The sequence below is a fragment of the Poecilia formosa genome, unplaced genomic scaffold (genome assembly GCF_000485575.1).
Source record: "Poecilia formosa unplaced genomic scaffold, Poecilia_formosa-5.1.2 Scaffold40, whole genome shotgun sequence".
Taxonomy (NCBI): domain Eukaryota; kingdom Metazoa; phylum Chordata; class Actinopteri; order Cyprinodontiformes; family Poeciliidae; genus Poecilia; species Poecilia formosa.
This window is the reverse complement of record NW_006799979.1, coordinates 1,497,577-1,524,212: the sequence shown is the minus strand read 5'-3', so window position 1 is coordinate 1,524,212 and position 26,636 is coordinate 1,497,577. Positions and strand designations below refer to the sequence as shown.

Genomic DNA, 26,636 nt, shown 5'->3' with positions numbered 1-26,636 from the left:
CTTGTGTAGATCCTGACATGGTAAATCAACCCCAGACTGTCATGTTTTAATGTGTAAAGGACTCCCACCCTCCAAGTTCCACTCTAGTCTTGACAGTAATTGTTTATCCAAAGACTCGGAGATGATCAGGATTTTGGACAGATTCTGAAATTGTCCTTTATTTTCTTTTCGATAAATATATATTTTTTTTTTTTGTTTTTTTCAGAACAATCACCATTTTACCCCAGACTCTAATTTCTTGAATTATGAATCCTTGCGGTAACCATGAGGCCTGTAGAGCTTTGTTATTTCGGCTTGTTTGTGACCTCCTGGATGAGCAGTCGCTGTGTTCTTGCAGTAGCGTTTCAAGACTCTTAGGAAGGCTCATTTTTGTTTCCAGTTCTTCTCCTCCTGTAGATAACGGCTCTCGCTGTGGTTCACTGGATTCTCAAAAACATAGAAACGGCTTTGTAACCCTTTGCGAAGTTGGCAGTGACTTTGTTTCTGATTTGTTCTCGAATTTCTTCTGATGTGTTGCTTTTCCCAAACTATTCTTTTTAAGTGATTGCTTTAGCCAGGAGTTCGTCCAGTAATGAGGCCCATGTGGGGGTCACGAAACTGAAACAATGTTGTGATTTAAAAAGGTTGCAGCTTGTTTCCAGGTTGTTTTGGATGCTTTTTTCCCTTGATAAAATCACCATTTTCTTTTAGTAACTTTATTTGGTCAATTGTCTTTCTCTGATGGCAAATTTAGTTTGATTTCAAACATTTATGTGTCACAAGCCGAACTTTAAAATAATCTGTAATTTGTTTCTGACCTCACGGGCTTCATCGGTTCAGTGGGTACATGTTTGTTTGTGCGCAGAAGGAACAGTCCTGGGGTGTGATGCTGTCGTGTTTGGCTCATTAGGTTTGTTTCTGTTTCTGAGATGAGGGAGTTGATATTTCATATTGACACAAGAACTGTGTGTGTGTGTTTGTGTGTGTACCAGTGACACACTAATCTGAAAAACTGTATAAAATAACCCAAATACAAATAAAAAAATTATTCATCGCTACAAACATAGTTAAGTGTAACTTCTGACAAGAATAAATGAACTATAAATGAGTTATTGGGTATTAACAAAACATTCTGAAAAACTGTAATCTTACTTTTTTTTTTTTTTGTCATGGTGCAGTTACTTTTTTTTCTCTCGGAGATCTAAAACAGAAATCGGGCCACTTGCCTCAGTGCTCAAAGCATAATCAGATCTTTTGTCAGGAAACATTGCATAATTCTCCTTCAACAAGACAATTTTTCATTTTTAAAGAAGTGCTATTACTGCCGTTTTATTTCCCCAAACCCAGACAGTCAAGTCTGGCTGGCCTCTTTTGGGTCAAATCTTTCTCCACAACTATGCCAAAAATGCACTCGCTTGATTTCTGTTGTTTACATGAAGCTTGCTTTTTTATGATAAGCCTAAGCCTGTGTGGCTAAATGACATTTGAAAAGGTTAAATGTTGTCTGCATGGAGGAGATGTAAAGGTATTTTTTTATCTCAGCAATGTTAGGAATTTCCGTTTCCACAGCACTGTAACCAAAAATGACCTACGAGGAGCCACGGCGTCTTTTACCAATTTAAACTGGGCTGAAGCAGTAGTTGTCAGACTTTTTAAGTGTTTTTGCTTTTCCAATTGAATTTGGCTGCATTTTCAGTAATTTTGTAGCCCAAGATATGACACTTTTCAGAGGAATATTCCTTTGTCTGTAAAGTTCTTTAACGATGTTTTCGAACATAATAAAAATACACGAACTACTGACGTAAAAGGAAACAGTAATGCCCGAACTACTGAGCACATTTGAACAAAAATCGCAGTGTCTAACTTTGAAAATAAAATAAAAAAGTACATGTTTAGGCCGCACTTGTATATGTCTGTGTTGTAACATGAGATATTTAAATAGAAATATTTTTTCCACTTTCAATGAAATGTGTATCAAATATGCTTTGTGGGATGAGTTCCTGTAACACAACTTAAAAAAGCAATACAGTAGTCTACGTGTAAAGTCAACATTTTGAGTCAGCAACGTGAAAGTGAAGCGGTTTTCACCTTTACACCAATAAAACATTCCTGCAGCCTGTTGTTGATCATGTCCATCCCTACAGTATGTCTATGTTCTTATGGCTTCCTAAAGCCGGATACTCCACTATGATCCAAAGCTCAAATTATCTCAAAAAATGGCTTCTTAAGTGAGTTAGCTACACTTACCTGGCCTCCATAGTCACCCGGTCTCAATCCAACAGGGGACATTTGGGGTGAGAACTGATGCTGTGAACAAATGTCAAAAGGAAACAAAATGTCTGAGGACCTTTTCTGGAATCTATGCCATGAAAATTAAGATTCCCCGTTTACACGGCTAAACCGTAGCCTTTTTGTTGCAGTCCAGACACTCGTTTACGCGACACCAGAATGTCTCACAACGGCATTATCTGAAACCAGGTCTCCGAGTGAAACTTTTCCGTATCAACCCCGCGTGGATGTGTGAAAGCCTGTAGGGTTTGTTCTATGCTTGCATGGAAATAAAACAACAAAAACAAACGCGGCTAGAATTGTGCTACTTAACCTGTTCAGTTTGGCACCGTCTCTGATAAGGAACACATTACATATCCACTTTGTTCATGGCAGATGGAGATGAGTTACTGTTTACTATGAGGTGAAAGTTAGCGAGGTGGAAGCTAAGGATCAGTGACATTCTAAAATCACAGCGCCATGTAGTGGCCTGGCATGGCGACTACAGCTGACTCGAGTCCAAAAATATTGTAAATCTCCAAGCAGCAGCCAAAGCCTAAAGTTCTGAAGATAAAAAGGGCTCCAGCCTGGTATTACATAGTGTACCTAATGAAGAAGCCATTGGCTGTATAGTCCAGTAGAAAAGGGCCATTTAGCTGCCGGGTAGATGGAATAATAAACATTTTTTAGAAAAGAAGTTACATTTCTTTTTTTTTTCTGTGATTCCCCATCATCTAACAACATATCAAGCAAGCTTCTGAACAAGCCCAACTTAGAAACAATCCTTTAGGGGACTCTGGGAAAGGAAACGGTCTTGATTTGACTGGTTGGAGTGGGGTCAGCCCATGACTCGCTTTCCCAGGCTTTCACATAATCATCCCATAATCTCAAGGATGCAACAGACTTCTCGGTCCTGTGTGTACTGCAGTTATTTGAAGTGTCTTAACTCCTAAATATATAATTAAACGCAATCTTCAAGCAGTAACATTAAAACCTTGTACCTCCCGTTAGATTTGTGCCATTCTCATGCTCCCCGTGATGGTATATGTAGAAGTAGAGCCACATAGGAGATATTTTTTTTTTTTTAGAAAACAAATGATGTTGAGTGGTGTGAAGCTGAAAGCAGGAGATGATTAGTGTGTGTGTGTGCCTGTTTTAGAAGTTGGCCAGTCATCAGTAGAGCTCTAAGAGCAGTGAAGGAAGTGGTGGTTACAGATGACTCAGCCAAGCCATGCATTTCAGTTTTTCTTTCCCCACTCTCGCTCTTTTTCTCCTCCCCCTTTCATCATGCTCTCCTCTCTACATTCTATTCATTCCTCTTTTCTATTCTGGATCTACATTTTCTGTCTTACTGTCACTCTTTCACTCTGTAACCCCCCGACTATGTTTTTTTTCCCTATCTTGCTGTGATTCTTCTGGGTCTGTTGGAGGCATCTCTTAGTTTGTGCTTTGAGCTGTGCTGTGTGTCTGTGTGAGGTGAATACTCAGCAATGTGAGTGGGAAGGTGGTTGGCTTCCTTCAGAGTGATTAAAACATTCCTTCTCTCTTCTTTTTCCCTTCTTTCTCCTCTCTTCTCAGTGTTCACTGGCGACTTTCTGATGAAGAGGAGGATGAAGGGAGACAAACTGGTAAGTGAAAGCAAGCTGAGCTTTACTTCGGCCATTACTGACGTTTTCTGTTTGAAAATCAGAGGAGGTGGGCAGACTCTAGGGAACCCCTCATATTTTAACTTTAATGACTGCTTTGCACTCTCAGCTGTGGCTCCAGTGTTTTGTTGCCGTTTTCCTACTTCAGGTGGTCAAATCAAAAAGGCTTCAAAGAAAGTTATAACCTAAGCGACAGCATAAGGCTTAAAGCAGGAAGAAATAAAGATCTGGACGGAAAATATAAAGCGTTTTCTCATCTTTGATGATTTTAACTCTCGCTACTAGAGACTTATTCTTTTCTCTTTAGTCTTAAAGCACTCTTTAAATAGATCACCCTGATTGGTTTTCATTCAGCAGATGTGGTGCAAAATAAAAAGCACAATTCATTGTCTTGTAGCAAAGTACTGAAAATAGCACAAGTGAGGTAAAATTGGACTTCTGATAATCACAGCTGGGGACAGGAACCGTTTTTAGCGTGTTGGTGGCAGGGCTGGCTGTGGCGAACACTGGCTACGTTTCCCACTTGTCCTGTGACCGGCTGCTCTAAATTTAGTCGCTCAATCATATGGTGATGCTCTGTCCGCACCTCGAAGGGCTAAAGTGAAAGCGTTTGTGTTAGATGTCTTGGTGATATTGCAGCAGCTGTCCTCACAATAAAAAGAACATGATCAAAGAAGTACAACTCGGGAGCGATTTATGTACAGAAATGAATCTTTTAGTGGTGTTGGTGAGAGTTTCACAGTCTGTATCGATGCGCATCTTATCCGCAAGCTGTACCGTAAAAATAAAGAAACACAAGCTCCAGGTTTAGAGGGTGAACTAGTTGCCTGGAGTTGACTTTAGATTCTTTACTCTAATGTAGTTTTGTGAGAATGTGTAAGGCACACAGTGATGGATCAATATGAAAATCATGGTCCATTAGCTCCTGGAAGTTACAACACCATCAAATTTGAATTTGCGTTAGCGATTCTGTCTGATGGGAAAAAAAATGAATGCATGAACGTATGAAAATATGAACGTACGTCAAGGACAGTATGTCTTTGTTTTTTCAAAATCACCATATCTGACCAGACCCTCTCGCAGTCCTATTGGAGCTTATCTCGAGCGTCTATTAGCTTTTACTGTATGTTTTATGTAATCATCAAAATCTCTTAACGAGCATAACTGACAAAACTAAAAATTGCTAAGACCTGTAAGGATTTCTACTACTTGGTGTTCTTTTTTATTTTATTCTTGGTAAGCTAAAGTACTATTGTGAAACTACATGCCTTCTTAAGCTTGGCACAATGCTGGTGTTAGCTACCTTAGTGCAGGCTGTACAGCACGTCTTGTTCCTGTTAGCTAGTTGAAGCAGTTAAAGGTAATGCTAATGCTATCTCAAATGTTCCCTCCAACATTTGACTCTGGTATACAATTTAACTCTCTAATCCAACAAGTGGCAATAATGCACTGACATGTTAGCTTAGCAATTTACGTACATTGAGTTGGTAAAGTAGGTTCCAGCCGTTTGGGCGTCCCTGGTTGATGTATTTACCAATGCTTCAGTCTTTCCTCAAAAATTAGAGCAATGTTTGTTCGCCATCTTTCTGTTCTAAAGTACAAGAGGGAGCTGGCTGAATACAACTAAAACAATAACAGTCAGAGTACTTTAAATCTGAACTATGGTAAAGATGTTAACTTTGTTTTTTTGTTTTTTTTCCAAACCATGTTCATGTTGAGTCCAGAAAATTAATCAGAAAATTGCAATGCTCTCAAATTGCTGCCTCCTGCAACATTAGTTTGCTTAGCTAATGTCAGAAACTACTTGGCTAGCTACCTTAAATGATGTACTGAGGCTACATGTTGTTGATTCAGAGTTTATGATTAGACATGCAGACACCTCAGTGTCACTCACTGTATGTCAACATTATTGTGTACCAGCGTAATAATTAGATTTTCATGAAATCCCGTCAGTCTCTACCTGCTTTTCCTTGCTGAGTCATGAGATGCTGGTGCCTGTCTCTTGTGGTCATTGAGTGACAGGCTGGGTACTACCGGACAGGTCGCTAGTTTTAGATAAGATGATAATTAAAAAGTCACTGCATCGATACAGAGCGTTTGTTCACTAATACTACTTTTGTAATAGAATTCTTTGTATTTACTGGCAATTGGTCAGTTTTTAAAGTAAATTGCTGGCAACTCAGTGCCTTCTCAGGTGTTATATTGTAGAAAGCGTTTGGACAACATGCATTTAATTTAATAATCATTTTACAAAGAAAGTCCAAGATGTTAACATTAATATTAATTTTATGATATTTATTCTGTTTTGTCTAGTTTTAAGCACATCATAAGTTCAGTTTTTTTAGTCGCAGCATCTGTAGAACCACTTGTGCAAGTAAATGAGATTTATTCTTTTCTCCTTCTTTTAAATTGATTTGAGAGCCTTTAACCACAATGGTTTCATTAGTACTCTGAGAGATTTACAGTCTTTCTTCTGGAAAGAGCTGAAGCTGAAAAAAGGAAAACAGTTTGGTTTCTTTTGACAGAGAAACAATTATTTAACCTTTCAGTTTCTTAGAAATGTTATGTGTATGGAACCTTTTTAAAAAAAAAAAAAATCAGGATGGAAATCTTTTAAGTAACACAGCTGTAGTTACAAACATATAGGAGTTCATTTATTCAAGTTTTGACCTGGGTTATAAATATCGAAACCTTGATCACAGTGAAGTAACCAAAACCGCCAGCTAACACTTTACAGAACAAATTGCTGAGCAAGCTAAACAAACTGCACAGATGTCAATATGCCAGAAAAGTTTGCAGTAGACGAGCAGCAAAATTTAGCACAGTGTAAGGGAGGGTTAAACATGGGGGCAACGGGTGCACCATAGATGCTGCAAGCAAACAGGCCTAAATACCCCAAATATTCAAAATTAGGGGTATGTAACTTTGATTTTTGTTATTATTTAATATTTCCTTTCTAGTTGTCAATGCCTTTCTACAAATGTAATACGACAACAGCGCATCAACGAAGTCTTGCCTTGAAGGCATTTTATATCACATTTGTCTCAAATCAGCCTACAGATTGGTCAGAAGAACACAAAGAAAAAAAACATCTCTAATCGCTTTCTCTTTACTCCTTCAGACACTCCCTTTGTAATGGATGACTGTCATCCATTTACAGAAATTGATAATTTTCAGTTTCTGCAAATTATCTTTGAAAGACTAACACACACACGCACACACACATTACAGCTACAAAACACACCCACACCCACCCATGCCAGCCTTGTTCCACCAAGGCCCCCCTCCTCCCGCCAACCTTTACGGTAACTGCATGTTTTTGTCATCTGTGGGCCTGGATGAAGTGATGATGCTAGTTTTGGTATCAAGTCCATGGCTGTGCCTCTCCACACCGAGAGATACTGAGAGTAGTGCAGCGTGGCGAGGCGTGGGAGGGCTGTGACAGAGATGACTCAGCTCTCTCTGTTGCCGGGCAGAGAAATGCTCTCCCACCCCCATGCAATACAAGAAAAAAGAAAAAAAAGTTACTTGGTTCATCTGTCACCCTTCACTGTGGAGACACCAAAGCTGATTGTTTTACAACAAAATCGTAATCGAACAGGATTGGAAGTTGATGTTGTCATGTCAACTTTATTGTTGTTGCATATTGTTTGATAAATTAAATGTTATGTAGTGATGACGTCCACTGTAGCCATTGATTAAACCTAAATGTCCTAAGGTGTCTAATTACTGACACAACATCTAGGAAAACTCTTGGTTGGACTGTAAAACTTTATAGTTTTTTTTTTTTTTACTTGAAGCAGGGACTCATATCCTAACATATGCTGGGTTCAGAATAGCCCAGTTATTTTCTTTCCTCTCACAGTCCTGCTGTAACCATGGAGCAATCCCATCATGGTGTAATTTAACACTTTAACACTTTACTGTTTGATCTAATGCACAGGGTCAGTATTTCGACATGAAGCAAATTGTGCCAAGACAGGCGCCAATCAGATTTTAAAAAATGATACTAATTTCTGTTTTTTCTTTGAGGTCCAATGAGAAAATTAACGGATGTTTGGACGATTGATTAGTTTTTGTCTACTGTTGTCTGCCCTACTAATGGTTCAAATCCCTACCAAAGAGTGAAATAAAAACACTGTGAAATATTTTGGTCCTTAGTTTAACCCTGCATAAAACATATTTGGAAGAAACAAAGACAACCTATTAATATATAATAAAACCTCTAAGAACCAAAATATGAGTACAGTAAACAAAACTTGAACTTGATACATGAACTTAACACTGCATGTAATTAATCAGGTTTTTGTTCTCCTCATAACATTTCTTGATTAAAATGTCAAAAGTTAATAATAACAATGTTAAATAAAATATAATTGCAAGTAGATTCACACAGTGCTTCTTCGCTATAGTGATTTTGCATCCAAGTGTGAGTTTTAAACTTATGACACTAACTTGCTCTGGTTGATATTCAGGTAAAAGCCTAATGCTATCTTTAGTAATTTATTCCCTACTGACATTAACATTGTTGGGAACATCATCTTGTAATTTCCTATTTTATCCAGTGGAAGATGTTCAGTATAATCAGGTTGTTGTAGTTCAGTTTGTCTGTAAGCTGTAAACTAACGGTGCTTGATTAACGTTAATCATCTCCTAGTCCAACAGCTTGTGTGCTGTATTTGTGTTAAAGCGGTGTCCCAAAGCTGTTTCTTGTTGTTGAAGTTTTTACCGTGACCACATTAAACTGCAAAAAAACAAACAAAAAAAAAAAAAACAAAGAGAGAGAGAAAGCTTTAAAACAGACAGACATCTGTGTCCACATTTAAGGGAATAATTATGCTTACTCTGCAAGAATAGTTGCACATGATGCTGTTTTTGAGGTATGAATAAAAACCTTCACAGCACCAGAAAGAGCCTGTAACGCTGATGTCCAAGTTCAGTCCCTTTAAGGGCCTCTATCCTGTGTGTTTTAGTTCTTTTCCTGGCTCAACACACCTGAATGAATGAAATAATGGCTCCCTAACTGTGTAATTTGACGACATGTCGATGAACATTTGACTCGTCTGTTCAGACACGCACATTGGACATCCATGTTCTTTAAGCTACACAACTCAAACTCGCTTTGATTTTACTTAGCCAAATAACGTCACATACTCCAAGACTAGAAGTGAAACCGAGTAATTATTTTTGCTATTAGCATAACACACAACATTTTCAAATGTTTTAAATTTCACAATGAAACATTTGAGTTCCTTCTTTAAGCTGAGTCGGCCAGTCTTGCAAATGAGTGGCAGTAATTTAACGGAAGACGAGCAACTTTTCATCAGCGCAGACAGAAAGTCTGCATGGTGTAGCAAAGTGTGGAATTGGGTCTTTGCTTCGACAAATGTGCTGCACACATAATTTAGTTGCAGTGGCGTATATGCGTAGTGTATGTGACACATCAGAGTTGCAACACTTTGAATTTCTCGAATTGCCCAAAACAGTCTGTGGCAGACTGAAATATTGATCAGAATGCATTTGCTGAAGTAGAAAGCAGTAAATAAGGAGTATTTGCTTAAAGTTTATACTTCTATTTCATTAAAAATGCAAAATGGATGCACAAAAGTGTGTCTGAACACTTTTTTTTTGCATCTTACAGAGCTTTATCTTAATTTTTTGGCTCTAGTGGCCTTTATTTGAGGGTAGTTTGACAGGAGGGAGGATTGTGTGTGTGTGTGTGTATGTGGGGGGGGGGACATGCAGCAGGTGTCGCCAGGCTGGGAATCGAGCCTGTGACCACCGGCATGAGGACTAGGGCCTCAATGCATGGGTTGTGCTTTGCCCCTCCGCCACCAGAGCACCCCAGCTTTATCTTATTTGTACATGGTGATAAATTGGTCAAACTAGGCAAACTGGGCTTCAGACTAGCAGATATTGAGGATTAAATCATATCTAAGTGTGACCCGTCCTCCTCTTCAGCTCTGGCCACAACAATATGTGTATGTCGTAAATGTGTGTATCTCCCAGTGTCGGTATGTGTAAGTTTCGTACTGGTTTGAATCAAGCTGGTTTTGCTTCGTCAAATCATGAAACCATGACAGTGTCCTTAAAAAGCCTTTTCATTTTAGAAATTCATGAGTTGGTAATGTCAACTAGACACGGGGTCGGGCTGTCACACTTACATGGACTCTGGTGAAATTTATTCATCTATATAGATAGATATAGATATAGATATATACTACATATATATGTAACATTTACCAATACTACTAATAATATTGGATCTCAGCTCAGTATCAACACATGTGCCTGTGTGATGCGAGCCTGACTTCGAGAGTCATTTCCTCAGATGACTGTAAGCCATTCAGATCACTTCTGGATTGTAGCGTGTGCGTTCCCATGAGTCAGGTTTGAGATCGGCAAATGTCAGAAGTTGTCTTGTCAAGGTGAAAACAGTAGTAGGTCAGCGGCGTGTGGGCGTCCGTGGGCGTGTGTGCTCTGTTGCACCTTTACTCATCACCGGTTGCGCTGCCAGATACAGTAAATGACAAAGAGCGCCTGGAGACATCACTCTGCCTGTGTTGCTCCGGCTTATAACAGGAGGCCCAAATGACGAACGTGTTTTCAGAAGCTCATATTCTTCGGGTCGCTGTCTCATTTTCTGACTGAGGCGTTCTTGTTTATCGAACCCTTTTAGCTCACTCTCTTATGAAATGACTAATGTCCTGCTGCTGCAGAGCTAATTTCCCGACTCTGTTTGTGATATGTAGAGGTTGCAGGGTTCAAGCTGCTTTGTGAAATATGCTTACGGCGAGGATAAAATTGCTGGGCCGAGCCTTTTGATCGCCTTGCTGCTACATTTAGCCTAAGAAATGTGGCTCTTGTGTAAAAAGCAGAAACGGTCACAGGGAGAGCTGTCAGCCTCTAGTGGCCTCAGCGCTTCCTTTGTTTTCTTCATTTACCCAGCATGCAGCTTCTAGCAGCTGTAATCCATCTTCATTCATTTTCTTTACAGATAACTAATCTGTCTACATTTTAACACAATATATTCTGAATGTTTTTAGTTCAGATTCTTAGATTAGTGGTTTATCCACATTGGTTACGGCGTTTGTAATAAGTAAAAGTACTTTCTGGTTTGAGGGCATTGCTAAGCAGCTGTTTAGTTTTGATTGACATTAAGCCACAGGTGAATTTGAAGGAAGTCCTGATGATGTTTAAAAAAGCTTCTACATGTGTGTATCTTTAGTTGAATTTGCATAAATACTCTGTAATTTCTATCAGTGCTTTGTGCTACAAAATATTTTTACAGGTAGGACAGCATTTTGTCTTCAGTACCACTTCTCAAGGTTGGAGCGCGCTGAGTTTGGGATCTTTGACTGTTTCGGAGGATCATCCAGTTTCTGGCTTCCTGTCTTAATGCCATCTTCTCCTCAGCTCAGATTTTCTATAGGATTTAGATCTGGGACTAAGATTATCAACTACTGTTGATTTGGCCATGTAATGTGGATAATCCTCCTGTTAAAATATTGGCTGTATATTTATTTTAAAGGGATTGTTAGGCGATCATGGCAACAGCAATTTTGTAGAATTTAGTTTATCCCCGTTGAATAAATGTACCTAAATTAAAGGATGAATTCGTAATAAATTTTTAAGTCTTCTGCTAATACGATAGATGATGAATCAATTTTAAGGTATTTTTTACACAGATCTGCTGAGGATTAGTAAATATATGCGGCACCGTACTTATTATATCCTCACAGATGCAATCGGCATCAGATAAAATTGTCTCAAAAGCTCTCCAAAATACTTGGGTGTGGTTTTTGTTTTTTGTTTCAGGCGTTTTAGGTCATTTATTGTCAAGACAAACAGTTCTGCGTGAACTAACTTTGAGTAGTTATTTCATCTAAATGAAAGACAGGCCACAGTGAATAGCTAGCGATGCACAACATACCAACAAAGCCATTAGAAAGGATTTTGTTGGAAAGATGGTGGGGCAAATCGCTTTCTTGAAGGTCATGGAGCAAAAACCCTACAGCTCTGCAAAAGAAAAAAAAAAGTCTCAGTTTTGTTTCTCTGTTTCCTGTAAATCTCTTTTGTAAATATCTTACACGTTTCTTGGTACGAAGCACAAGAAATAAAAACTTTAGAGCTTCTGAAATCCTCCTCTGCTCTCCTCGTTCTAACCACATGGTTTCGGCTCTACGTCTTGCCACCTGCTGTGCGTTCTCGATGACATGCTGCCGGCTCCTTCTTCAGATGTCCCTGATCTGCAGAACAAAGCCGTGGAGAGGGGAGGGTTTCGGGAAACTCTGGACTTCATTCTGGGAATTATTGTCATGGGAACCGCTGAGTCCGGTCCTGCCTCCCGCTTGTGTTTATGGAGTAAAAATGATGCATTAATTGCAGGTTATAAAAATTAGGACTCGGTCGCTTAAGAGTGTAATTGCAGCAAGAAACTGGGTGGATTGGGGTAATTATGCTGGGAGAAACTATTATTTTTTGTATTTATTCCTACATGATCAAGCCATTCAGACACATCTACTTATGCATTAATATTTTCATAAAAATATACAGCTTGGATGAGTTTCAAAATTAATTTGTTAATGTATTTATTTTAAGACATCCTTTTTACATCCTTTTTTTTCTCTTTCTCCTCTGGTGTCACAATTTAAATGTGACACCAGAAAATCAAAAGCACTGATTTTTGTTAGGTGTAAATGTTGGATGTTATAACATGATTATTGGTAAATAGATAATTGAAAACATAACTTTACAGGTCAGTAGGTTGATTTTTAAAAAAAAGGGTAATAATAAATAAATATCAAGATTTATTTATTTATTAATAAATAAATAAATAAATAAATAAGAGGGTTTAGATTTGAAGATTAGACAAACTTAAATAAAACTCTGTTCAGGATTTAGAGTTGGTGCACCAACCCTGGATAATCCACGGGCCGCATCCGGCCCAAAATGTTTTCACGGTGCCGCTGATGTCATATTTCATTTGGGTTTAGCTGGAAAAATCTGTACCATCGCAGGTGTCCTGTTAAAAAAAAAAATCAAGTCTTAACGAAGGGCATTTTGCATGTTCTCCTCCAGCAGCAAATCGTATAGAAAATAGTCCAATTTGTTGAATGTGGGCTTCTTTACCATCTGTTGCCGGAGCAAAGAGTTCGTGTTCGTGCTGTGATGCTGTTGTTGCTTTAACAGAAAAGAAAGCCTTCCTCTGTTTTTGTTACTTTGATCGCGCAGAAGTCTTTGGGCTTTCCAGGAAACACTGGCACAGGCTGACTGTTTCCACTTCATGGCAGTCATCATGTGTCATCAGGAGCGCTGACCTGTGGTGGGGGAAGCGGCTCTCTCAGTGGGGGGCCGCTGAAGTAATTGATAACACGTTGGGGTGACTTACAGTAACACTATGGCATGGTAGCTCTTTGTTCATCAAAATGCCTCACAAAGACTGAGAAACTCAGAGAGGAGCTGACTAAAAGAAAGAAGAAACCAGGTAGATGAGCCAGAAATAATGTTGTGTAAATATTTCTTTACCACTAGAGGGCGACTCTTTCCCACCTAATACCACAATATGCTCCCCCACCAAACTGCAGTGTCTCTTTCTTGAACGCTTTTCTTTTCTAGTTCCGATCCAAACCGTACGTCAATTGAAAAATATAACTACTTATCTATTTATGTATTGATCCGAATCACTAAAATCAGTTTGGCAATTGGATTAGGTTGATTTTAAATGATTGTTATTGTCGGGAAAATGGGGCACATTCGCTCCAAATCGATGTAAGCTTACTAAAAACTTCCATGTAGTTGTGTAAATTCACGCAGCTGATGCATGCCGCCCATCTCACGCTACTATTTTTAAAAATACTTGGTCGTATTTTCTGTATTTCTAAGTGTTAATTCTTTGATTATTTTCATTATGAGTACTTGCAGTTTTTAAAACCTTTAATCAACGGTTTTTAGTCAACAAGGAGGGAAAAAATAAGTATTTCATACCCGTAGATGTTGTTTTTGGCTTTTATAAATTGAAATATTTAATATAATTACTAATAGCACACGCCCTGTTTTCTGTAAATAGTAGCTTGTTTTTATAAATTTAAAATCGGGAATAATTTTTCCCTAATCGGACCAGGAATTTCGAAACGAATGCGAGGTGGATTAAAGCGACTCTATAAAACACAAAAATAACCATTATGTAACAAATATTTGCTCTAAAAATATAAAAGTATATAAGAATAATTGTACATGTACACGTAGAAAGAAATGTCCATAGGAATAGTTTTTGTGTTTGTTTTTTTTTTTTTTTTAAATATATTTAACTCTCTTGGCTTGAGTGAGAATCTATTTTAAAAATATGTTTTTATTATTAATATTCACACATAGAGATATATTTCACCAGAAGGATTGTAATTCTGTAGGTCTGGATATTTTCAAACAAGCAAAAAAACATTCCTTTTTCTCAAATGAGATTTCTCCTCGAACCTAATTTCACCTTCTTCCCCCAAATTGCTTTCTGAAAGTCTTTCTGCGTCACTAAAATGCAGAAAAACGACTCGGACAAGTGAAAAAAAAATATTAAAACACACACACACACACACACACACACACACACACACACACACACACACACAATAATGAAGCCCTTCTTTTTAAATTCCTGCACATTAAGTGGAGAAATGTGTGCAGTATTTATGACGCAGGTTCTGCGGAGATCCGACGGCCTTTCAAACTCCAATCCCGTCGGGAAGGAGAGGCTGTCCGTGAACGCAGCAGAGACAGAATCCACCTGTCTGCACGTCGCTGCTGCGAAGAGAAATCTTGTTAAATGTCTTATTAATTGTCGCGTCGTATATCAGCTTGATTTCTTTGCGTTAATTCTTTTCAAGGACATCATCTTTGTATCCTAAAGTTGCTCTGCTTTTTTTTTTGTTTGTTTCATTTTCAGAGGAAGGACGTCTTCAATTGTAAAAAGAAAAACAAAACAAACAAACAAACAAAAAAAAACATCGCCTTCAGGCTACTTAAAAAAAATTAATAATAAAAATTAATAATAATAACAATAAAACAATAACCAAAAATGCTTTTTGAAATTCGACTCACTTTCATACGGATCCAGATGAGCTCTATTTTTACCCGCAGCCGCATTTTGTTTTTTTTTAAATGACAAAACATGTGGTGATTTTAATAACAGATCAAATGATAATTGTGGGACAGAAGGAGCCGCGAACATCCATGATGCCGTTGGCTGTATCCTGTGTAGGCACAGAGTAAACAACATAAACAACAAGAGCAGATAATCAAAATGTCACAGCTTGATAAGCTTCCTGTGTGATGAGAAGGCAGACATTTGACATTTTGGGGTTGTTTTTCCTTCTCTCATCTTCACACACTCCCTCTCACGCATACACACACACACTCACACACACACACCTGCACACGCAGGGGAATTCAATTTCACACAAGCAGGAATTCCCTACAAATTCAATAAACTTACATTTACATTTATCCTGTTGCAAAAGTGAATGATTTGACTAAATTGAAGACCTTTCCTTATTTTGTTTATTTGTGTAATGTTACTTGAGATGAAGAAGAAAAAAAGCTGTGAATTAAAAATGAAATGCATTTTAAAAGATTTAATTCCACGTGCTTTTGTTCTTAGATTATTGTGTTATCCCCTTCTATTTAAGCGCTAGAATGTAAACAGTAATCGGATGGAAGCAAAAGCCTGGAAAATCGATCTGGTTTACCTGAGTCATGCCGCTGACAGTAAGAATTGGGGCAGGAAAATCCCAAAACAGACGTAAACAAGCCTAAACAAGCGTTCATCTGTGCAATCTACTGCAATCTTCGAATTTCATTTTCTTTGAACTTAGAATATATAAAGTTTCACATCTTCTTCTTCTTTTGCTTCTTGTGACTCCGTGTGTGTATGTGTGTGTATATGTGTGTGTGTGTGTGTGTGTTTTTGTGCTTTTGAGTCACTTGCGGTCTCCAGGACGTTGATATTCACCCCACTGCTTTGTCTCGCTTTAACTCAGCATAAACTGGATATTAGAAATGCTAAAGGTTGAATTGGAACAGCTCAGAAGTGTGTAGGTGTCACACAGTTTTTTTTTTTTCTTTTTCTTTTGTGTGTGTGTGTGTGTTGTTTTTTTATGTTGTTGTTCCCACACTGGGATCTCTTCAGAGAATCCCAGTTCCCCCACACTGGGGTCTCTTCAGGGCTCCCACTCTGCTTCATCTGAGAACCAGACATTGTAGTGGGAAAAAACAAAACAAAACAAAATATGAAAAAATAATAAAATCTCTTTCAGAATGCTTAATTCTGCCCGGTCATCCTTTGTTCTGAGGCTCTTTCTTTTTTTTCTTTTTTTTTATTGTAGTTTATTTTATTTTTTTTACAATAAAGGCAGGATGAAGATGTTAAAACAGGTGTCAAGAATATAAATGCCTTTGTCATAATCCTTTAATTTAATCATGTAAAAAATATTCCATTCCTGCTGTGTAATATGAGCTTTCAGACCTGAATGAGGGGGAAACAAATTTGATGTGTAGTTTAAAATTTCTTCCAGACAAATGCAGCCCTGTTTATAATGGAGCATAAGCAATATTTAAACAGAAGTGCATGTACTTTGGGTTTCTTAAATTTGTGCCACTTAAATCATATCCTTAGCGTTTTAGCTGAACAAACACAGTTACGACGTCTTTTATGTTGCGTTTCTCTTTGCTTCTTTTAGTGTCTGATTGCATTTGCCTTTTCCAAACTCCTGTTGTTTTCAAATCTTCATACAAATTAAATGATATTTTGATTTTGACAGTTTAAATGAATATTTCAGAGTTTTTCATATCTGCTGAATTATGATCAAATATATTTTTTTCCAAGCTGTTGACTTTTTTGTTGACTTGCAGTTGACTTTTTTTTTTTTTTTTTTCATTACATGTGGCATTTTGTTCAAACTAGACTATAAATGTTTCCGGACAAACTGGGGGGAGGGGGAGAAAATCTAACCTATTGAATAATTTTGCTGATTTTTTTTTTCTTTTAAAAAGGGGATCTCATTTTGAAATTCTCCTCTCTACTCTGTCGAAAAAAGGAAATGTAAAAAGTCTGCAATTCCTGGCGTTAGATAAGACGTTCCTCCTCCTGCTCCCCCGTAAAGGCCGCTCTCTGCGTGTTTTGTATTTTACCGTTTACATTTCATGCCTTTGCACGTCACTGTAACTGTACGCTGCTGATGAGCTCGGCCGGTTTTGTTATCGACATAAAGCAGGCCTGCGCCGACCCGTCATAACCTCACAAAGGAACAAATCAGACACCGTCTGCGCAGTTTAATCCTAAAAAAAACAAACAAACAAAAAAAAAAAACAGTCTGAATTAATTAGTTATTAGCCTGTGTGATGTAATCATGCAACACTTTATTGATCTGCACAGTATTCTCCTGGATGGACTCGGCTCTGCCTGCACTCAGCCGTTCCTCACCTTATCTCCTTCCTCAAAGAGAAATCACTCTGGCCTTCCCCCTGCTGAAATTGGTGGCTGTGTCAAATGAAACTGCACAATAAGCCTGATACTTTCATTGCAAACACAATTTCTCTTATCAGGGGAAAACGACGGCTCCCCTCGCGAAGCAAGCCGTGGGCATCAAAGCAGAGCCGTGTTGTTGTTGTGGTTATGAGTTGCTCTGTGTTAATTGTGCGTTTTTGTCAAAGTGGGACTTTTGTCGTCTCTCTGTACGGTTCTGATTTTACTGTCACACTCTCGGAAAGCTGCAGATTGTCACAATCTGATCCAGAGATTGATTTATTCGTTGTTGTTTTGTTTTGTTTTTTTTTCGTTGATATTCAGTGTTTTTTTTTTAGTTTTTTTTTTTAGTGTTCCTCAATATTTGCTTGTTGCGTTTAGTCTTCAAATGTGAATGTATCGGAGTAATTGAGGGTGACTACACGCTGCAAAAACACCAAATCTTACCCGGTGTTTTTGGTCGAGTTTCTTCAAACGTCTTAGTCGACTTGAAATGAGACAAAACTGACTTTACAAGTAACTTTTCAGCAAAAAATTGGAGCTGGTCAATCATTTCCTAATGTTAATGAAGAAGCACTAGTTCCACTGGCAGCTTATTTCACCTACAACATGGGAAAAATGTCTTTTTATAATTGAAGTAATCTGCCAGTGAAACTAGTACTTTAAAATATATATTAAGCAATTATTGGCTTAAAACTAGCTTCTGTGTCTTCCTCAAAACTTACTTGTAAGTTAGTTTTGTCTCATTTCAAGTGCACAACAATATTAGTACACTTGAAATGATCAAAAATACTAAAAATTTGTCTTTACAGGGCAAAAATCCAGATCAAACTTCACATTTAAATAACAGAAAAACTACATTTAAATAACAGAAAAGTACATTTAAATAACAGAAAAACTATTCTCAGTGATAAAAACAAACAAACAAAAAAAAAACATGACAGATGAATAATTTGGGAATTTGGCATTATATCATCCTCTGTTATTCTTTTTAATTTAAAATTTTTGCGTTTTAGGAAGCTTCTATGAAGGGAAGAAGGAAACTAACAACACTGGATAACTGCTCTATTTTTAGAGACAATCACAAACGGAAACAAACACTCTGTTTGTATATGCATGAAAAAAAAACACCCTATGCGTAATATGTGTAAAATTGTCTGCATAAAAAAAAAAGAAATAAAAAAGGAAAACATCCCCGAAACACCGAGCGCATCAACACACAAAGTCTTGTTTGAACAGAGAGGCCTGGGAATGTAACGACACTTTACTGGAAAATAGTTGAGCATCTTCTGCGTACAGTTCATATTTATTTAACCTCTTTCTTTTTTCTTTTTTTTTTTTTTTCTTTTTCCTTCCTTGTCAAACATATTATAAAAGTTTCCATATGGCTTCGTGTTTTTCCTGAAATTTGAACACATTCGACCGTAATTTCTCCGTTGGTGTGTCTGGATATAATTGTTGACGAACGCATCGGTGCGTCCACTCCTGCTGTGACATCTGAGATCCATTACTGGGACTTATTACCAGCGACTATAAATAAGAAACGTGGAGAGTTGCGAGAAGAAGAGAGCAAGAGAGCAAAGCACTCGAGTGCTGTCGCGTGCTGACAGGTTAGAAAGCTTTGACTAATACTTGTTTTTTCAGAACATTTCAAAGGTTCACTTTTCTCTCCTTTTTTCTTTTTAAGTATAGAGAGGTTTATTGCCATGGTTCTCATGGAAATAAAGTCAGAAGGATTTATTGCCATCCTCATGGCCGAGATTAAGAGAAAGTGCTGCAGGCACATCTCTATGTGATGGATAAATTGCAAAAATTATATATACAATGAAATGAGTCGGGTAGTAAAAGATGTGCTGAATCGCATAAAAACAAAAAGAAAAAACACCCAATGCTCATCAATCATCAATATGGCTGTTTATAGATTTTATTTAACAAGAGCATTGGAAAAAAAATGGCTCAAATGATTTTAAAGTTTGCTGACCACTGGGATAGGTAAAGAAAGTGTAATTCAAATTCAAGCTTCACACAAAATGTTTCTTCTCTCGTTTACTGGAGCTAAAAGTTTAAATAATGCAGTGAAATAATGCTCCTGTCAGCAATACGTGATTTTCTTTTTTTTATTATTATTTTTTTGTTTTTATGAGGGTTATGTAAGGCCTCCATGTGAAATGTTGTTGGATCAATAGCTTTATTCCAAACACACACATCTCTGTCTCACTGTTTACGTCTGTCTGGAAAAAAATAAAAAGAAATTGTCCTAAAATAACCAGGGCATTTCCCAGAGGTCGTGTTACCTCGGTAATGTTCGGGTTTATTTCACATAATGCATTAATGCAACCTTTTTTTTTGTTTCATAACTTATTACTGAGTGGTTATAAAAATTTCAACCTGATGTTTGTGTCGTCTTGGACATCATTAGGCCACCGGGGGAGGGTTCCTGCTGCGAAGCAGCACCAGCTTTAGGGAAATGAGATATTGTTGCGGCTCTGACTCATCCCGTCCCGGTTAGAGCACACACACGGCTCCCCACCCAGAGCTGCTGCCACCCTCATCCAGTCTCACGCAGGTAAACACTCCCACACCTATTCACCTCTCTCTCTCTCTCTCTCTCTCTCTTTATTTTTCTAGCACACACATTCAGCCGCGTATCCATCAGCACGCTCTTTCATTTGGACGTCTCATATAATAAATGTTTACCGACTGGATGGAGGCCTTTGGCTCGGAGGAACTAGATGGGTCACCTTGACTGACGTGATAAATCTGTTGTCATATTTTACCCCTTGCCTCTATTGGTTCATATTTAAGCTTTTAGTTGTTATAATAAGTAAATATAAAATGTGTTAGTTCGTCTTTTGAAAACTGCTGCAGAAGCGTGTGATTTAAAGTGAATTATTCAAACTATCTACCGGCTTAAATAGAGTTTGTGGGACTCTACTGAGAGGTGGTAATCTCTCGATTGCAGGAGAGAGCTGTAATCGAACCCACGGCTTTGGGGTCACAGGATGACGTCTCCCCTCACCAATTCAGTCGTGTAATTCGGCGTTTCTCGGCTGATTTGCGGTCAGTTAATGTCAAACTGGTGAATCATTCATTTATTTTCGCTCTGAACACGGAGTTCCTCTGTGATTTATTGTTACTTTGTTCATAATCGGCGTCCCACCATGTTGCCGATGGCAGTTTAAAGTGGTCAGCTTTAATGACTTTTTATTAGTAATTAGCAGAGCTTGTGATTCGAACACCAGTCTGTGTGTGTGTGTGTGTGTGTGTGTGTGTGTGTCCCTGTATGATGAGGAGATCCTCACCTTACTCTGAAGTTTGCTGAAGGCGGCCAGCAGCTCCTCATTCTTCAGGTTCTGTGACAAACCGAGCAGCTTTGCTACATTATGTTCTCTTCCAACTTCTTTCTCTGTTTCAGCTAAATCAGAATCAACCTTTGTTCTCACTGTAGGAAAAAAAAATCCTTCTAAATCCAATTTATTTTCCCCATATGTGACTCTTGTCTGATACTTTTTCTTTTGTGCATGAGTCCTAACACCACATCCTTATCATCCTCACATCTATATTTTTAAAGTGGCCTCAGTCTTATGGGTCACGTCGCCTCACTTGTGATTTTTACATAACTGCATGTGACGGTTTTACCGTTTTTTTTTTTTTTTGTGCCGGCGGAGACAGGAAGTTGTAAACAACGGACGAAACAAGCATGACAGATGCTGCGTTTGTGCCGCCATTGCCTAAAAGCATGCATTCACTGTTTCAGCTGCGTCTCTTTATTCAACACTCTATAGGCTACTGGCTTCCTGTTACTAAAAAAATTCAAAAGTCTTTCCACAACAACATGGTTAAATATTACAGCAGATACTGTTTGTGCAACCAGTCATACTTTTTTTGAAAAAGTGCTGCAGCCGTCCGTGCGTGTGCGGCTCAGGCTAATCTAGACTACTCACCATGGATTCTGATGATGGCTGGATTAAATTTATGCTAACAGCTGCTCTTACAAAAATCTTGGTCTAAAGTCAGTAGATTGGTGCTGGGTTTATGTCATGTCATTTTCATTTATCTTTAAAAAAAATAAAACAAAATGCAGAGCTTACATTCATAATTTAATCTGAATCACCGTCTAACTGCCGGAGAGCAAATCTGCGAGCCAATGAGTTGACCTTATTCGAACGGCAGATCGGGTTTGATTGGTGAGAACTATTTTTTTTTGTGTGTGAGAAAATCTTTGTTTTATTCAAGTGAAGTAAACAATTTACAACCAATAATTAAGTAGCACACATTAAACTCAATGGACAACAGCTGCATTTTATTCGCCGGATTGCCGCTTCCAGCTGCAGAGACCTTTGAAAATGCACGCAGGCTTTCAGAGCGACACCGATTTCAAAAGTCTGAAATTGAACTAAATGTCTTTGACTTTCTTTTTCAGGTTAGATGATTTTTTTTTTTAGAATCACTAAAGGTACATTTTGACCCACAAATGTACCGCTTTACACTTTGTCCATCCGAGATCCATTAATGAAGGCGGATTATTTTGCAGTTTGTATATATTTTTTTTAAAGCAGACCTCTTCACCAGTCATGCATTGAAGTGAGTGAACTAATAACCACCTGGCTCGACTCTTGTGACAGAAATGTCACTTTCCTTTTTGCAGTTTAGTTGCATTTCCTGATGTTCCACATGTTGTGAGCTTGGCATTTACACAAGAGGAGTGTGACCTTTGAACATCAGTTTATAAAAAAAAAAAAAAAAAACTCATTTGAATACTGCACGCAGCTGTAAATAGCGTGTAAATAGTGTGAACAGCACACAGGGATTTTTATTTTTTTTTCTGTACTTGCCAGAGTTTAAAAATATGCAGAAACACCTAAGAGAATAATTACCTAAGAGAATAATTGTGTGTGAGTTGAATTCGGTTCATAAGCTGCTTTGTTTCGCAGTCGCAGACGATTTAGTCTTTCGACATTTACTTGTACACACAATATAGAAAAGCACAGTTACTCTGTGAAAACCTAAGGGGGATTGTTGTCATCCACTGCACCCTTTACACCTTCCAGATGTTGTCATGTTTAACTCAGACATGTCTCTTCTAATTGACAGATCGACTCAAAGCAGTGCAAAATTGTGATGTGGAAGGAAAATAATAGAGGTGTTTTAATAAATTTATTTTTTGTTTGTTTGTTTGTTTATTTGTTTTCTGCAAGAAAGTTGTGGCTCAGTCCGTTCCAGGATCACCTTTTGTCGCGATAAAATTAACAAATCTTTTGGGATATGTCTCAGCCAGATTTGCACATCTGGATTTCAGAGTTTTGTTTGTCTTATATTCTCCCCAAAAATACTTCAAGTGCTACCAGATCAGATTTAAGGATCTGTGCCGAGACTGTGGGAAAAAAAAAAAAACACAACCTTTTTACAGATGTTCACCGCATGGAATTTAACCTGAATTTAATTTTATTAATCTCAGTGTAAAGCGTCTCCAGAACATGATGCTGCCGCTGCTACGTTTTACCATGAAGATGGGTTTCTTTCATCCATGTTTTTTTTTCTTGCCACTCAAGGACAGACATGTGGAGTTTGTGACAAGCAGTTGATTTGCGGATAAATTCTCTTGCTTCTGCTTCTCTGATTCACGTTTTCCTGTCTCTTGAAATAGATGGAAAAATCTATACACTAAATATGTAAATTCTGGAGACAATTGCTTTCTAGTCTTGCATTTTATTTCAGGGTGTCAGACTGAAGCGCACTTATTTAAATCTTGTACAATCCTTTACAATTTTAGTAAAACATTTTTGTCAAAAAAAAAAAAAAAAAAAAAAATCAAACCATGAATCTTGTTTTTCCCACTTCACCAGCATGCACGCCTTTGCATTGGTCAGTCACATTAAAAGCCTAATAAAATACATTAAAGTTTGTGGCTTTAGCGCGACACAATGTGAAAAGTTGTATGGGTGAGACACTGCAGTGTACACTTGTGATTATGAACATGACTATGATCTAAATGTCAGTCAGTCCTGATTTGTTTAATTCTTTACTTATTTTTTTTTTAAATCAACCTTTATTGGCATTTGAAGCCAGAGGCTACATTTAAAATACTATCAGAAGAGCTAAGTGTTGTTGCCACCAGATAAGAAACCTTTAAATGGCGGTTCCAACTTGAAAAGGTGCAGGGGAGGCATGCAAGAGAGATGAAAAGGACAGAAAACGAAGCAGATAAGTCAGAGAAGGTGTTTAGAGTTCAGGTGAGAAGAGTGTGTGGGCACCCTGAGAGAAAATGTGAAACATCTGCTGGCAGCATCTCTGCCTCCTGCCAAACACCTCTCCTTAAATAGTAAAGCCTTGCCTGAAACCCACAAACCTTTTTTCAGTTTTGTTTTTCAGAAGACAGTGTAAAAAAAAAAAAAAAAAAAAGAAAAAAATTGTTGGTTCATCTTAAAAGCTGATAAAATGTTGGTGTTCGCAGAACGCTCTGAGCGTCTGCCCCTCCCGCCTGCTGATTTATCAGAAACGGCCGATCTTGTGTGACATATTCCCGTTTCAGACGGCGCTCCGTCCTGGCCGCGAGTCGCACGACGCCGTGCAAGTAAACAACCTGCGAATTTCTGGGGCGGGGGGAGGTTGTGTGTCGAGCCGTTACTGGCCGTCGGCTCATCTTTCCTTGCCAGTCATCTCTCCGGCCTTTTGCAGATCTCAAGCCGAGCCAACAGTAAAGCGGAGCCTCGACTCATCTGAGAACCATGCCGCCCCGTTACTCATCGGCTCCGATCAAAATCTCTCTAGCCAACTGGGAATCCTGGACAGGACCACCCTGACCATTCACAGAGAAAGGAATGAAAACAGATATTTCCATTGAAACTCTCTTCAGATAAGCCTAAAATGTGATTTCAGTCAGTTTCTGGGAGGGTTTCTATCTTTGAAAGTTTGCTGACAAGTTTAGTCATCCAGGAACATTAACTGCTGGAGAAATTGAGAAATTACACACACGGTAGATGTTTTGAAACCTTAAAATAGTTGTCAGCTGCTCGTTTAAGAGACTTTCAGACTGAAATCTTCACTCATTTTGTGTTGCTATGAGCAGGTGAGACAGGAAATTGCGTGGGAGATGTTTGCAATAGCAGCAGTCCTCAGAGTTTAAAATTGTGTTTACAATTCAACAGTATCAACACTTATTGTGCATTTCTCTTTTTTTCTGCTCCCCGTGGAGCGCCTGATGGAGAACAGCATGATTTTTTTATTTTTTTATTTTTGTTTTTTGAACAGTTAAGCAGATGAGACAGGAGGTGGGGCAGCATGAGGTCCTTAACTTCCATCCATCATGGCGGACCGTCGTGGCGCGTTGCAAACAAACCTGAGCTGCTTGCGGAGCGACGGCGAACCAAATCCTTGACATTGCGCACCGAAGAAAAACAAAGGTGACATTTGACATTTACCGTGATCAGTTCGTCCTCGGCTGCTCCCAGCCAAAGCTGCCGTGTGTTTTCTGCAGTGTGCGCAGTAAGTCGTCAGCTGATGAGTAAAAAATGTGTTTCTGTCCATTAAGTGACAACAGACAAACGGACAGACTCGCAGCTCTGCAAACTGTAACCACTAAAACAACCACATCGGCCACTTTAGATGAAAACTAAACTTTTAGAACCCTCAGGCTTCATTGTTTGACTTTTATGAAGAGACATTTGGAGTGCCAGCCCTCCACCCATCTTTGCGTCACGTAAAGTTCACTGAATCTGAATTTTTACGCCGGTGCACCTTTTTTTCTCTTTTCCTTTTTGCAGATGATTGTTTATTTTTGAATTAAGAGCCTCCACTGTGAAGAAAACATCTTACATAGTTTAGGAATCAAGTTTGACTTTATTGTGACAAAACAATAAAAATAAAAAAATTCCATAGCAAGTTGTATTCCTCAACAGCATAAATATTCCTGGATGTTTGACCACTCCTTTGGTGGACTTGTCAAACTTTTATTGAAATTTAGTTGGTTTCCATTTAGGAAGCAAATAGGTGTGGGGTCAGGGCTTTGAAGACACCTTTCCAGTTGCTCACCAATTATTCTGTCCAAAACCAGCTTTGATTTGGACAGAGCTGTGGAAGCATCCAGGATGTCCACGTTTCAACAGTCCTGCTGTTGCATTAAGGTAAAGTTAAAACATTTGGAGACAGGAGTTGCTACAGAATGACGCTTCCACCAACGTGCACACTTGGTACAGCGTTCCCAAGTCTCCTTGAACTTTTTTTCTGCCATTGTGGCCAAATACCTCATGATTTGTTTCCTACTGACCGTACAGGTTTGTGTCGACGTTAAGCTAGCTTTGGAGCTAGCTTAACGTCTTTAAGCAAAAGCCGGTTGCAAACGACAGCGTTCGACACAGGTGAGCGTAAATGTGCTGCCCCGTAAGCGGCCGATGGCTGTCGTGCCTTAGCGGCACTCAAAGCTGTTTATAGGATCAAAAATCCCACTTTTTCGTCCGTTGAACACTAACCGGGCCACAGGGTGGGTCAGATGATTCAATCTGAATCCAAACAAAAAATCAAAACTGGTTTAGAAAATGTTGAGTCAGGGGACAACAAGCTGCTGGAAAGTCCTCCGTAAAAAAACGGAACCCAAATCTGTTGAAAAGTTACAAACTATGCCTGAAATCTGAGTCCGTGCCAGAAAGCAGATGGTTTATCCAACCAAGAAGAGTGATCAAATTGCAAGTGCAGGTATTTATATTGGCACTTGTATGCATATAAATTCAAACTTGTGCACCCAGCTACTTATTTTATAAATTAACTTACGATGTATTTAGTCCATCCTCCAGCTGGAATGATCCAAATCTATCAGTAGAGACCCAACACTGATTATATTCATGTTCCTTGGTGACTGGATGCGAACCTCTGATCAGAACTCTACTTAAAAAAAAAAAAAGGAAATGTAAAAATAAAGCAGTTCCTGCTGTTGCACATCCAGCCGAGCTTGTGGGGAACTCTCCGTGGGTTTTAGGTGCAATGTGAGAAGAAAGACAAAGTCTGAATCAGTTACAGCTTTTGACCGCAGCAGCGTCTGAGTCAGTCCCAGGCTTAAGTGCTGGGTTTCCAGAGGAGCTTTCTTCTGCCTTAAAAGCAACATATTATTCCCTCAATCTCTGCTTCACGTGAAATTAAAACATGACAACCTAAACAGCGGTGGCTTTGCGGTGACTTTTCAGGAGTGGTGAACGTTCGGAGCTATCCGAGAGCAAAGGGCTGATGGGAGGGGGGGG

The 26,636-nt window shown here is 38.6% G+C and overlaps 1 long non-coding RNA gene across 7 annotated transcripts in view; it reads left to right on the top strand.

Moving 5' to 3' along the window:
• Window positions 1-26,636, top strand: part of LOC103137405 (uncharacterized) — a 106,922-nt gene that overhangs the window by 35,263 nt on the left and 45,023 nt on the right. The window contains exons 1-2 of one of the 7 annotated variants that reach the window (XR_476142.2): window positions 3,487-3,723; window positions 3,826-3,875. The exons of 5 other annotated variants lie outside the window; for them this stretch is intronic. This is a non-coding gene — a long non-coding RNA (uncharacterized LOC103137405). Of the gene's footprint in view, window positions 1-3,486; window positions 3,876-26,636 lie in introns of those variants that run through there. One more of the 7 variants, XR_476135.2, reaches the window with a different exon arrangement.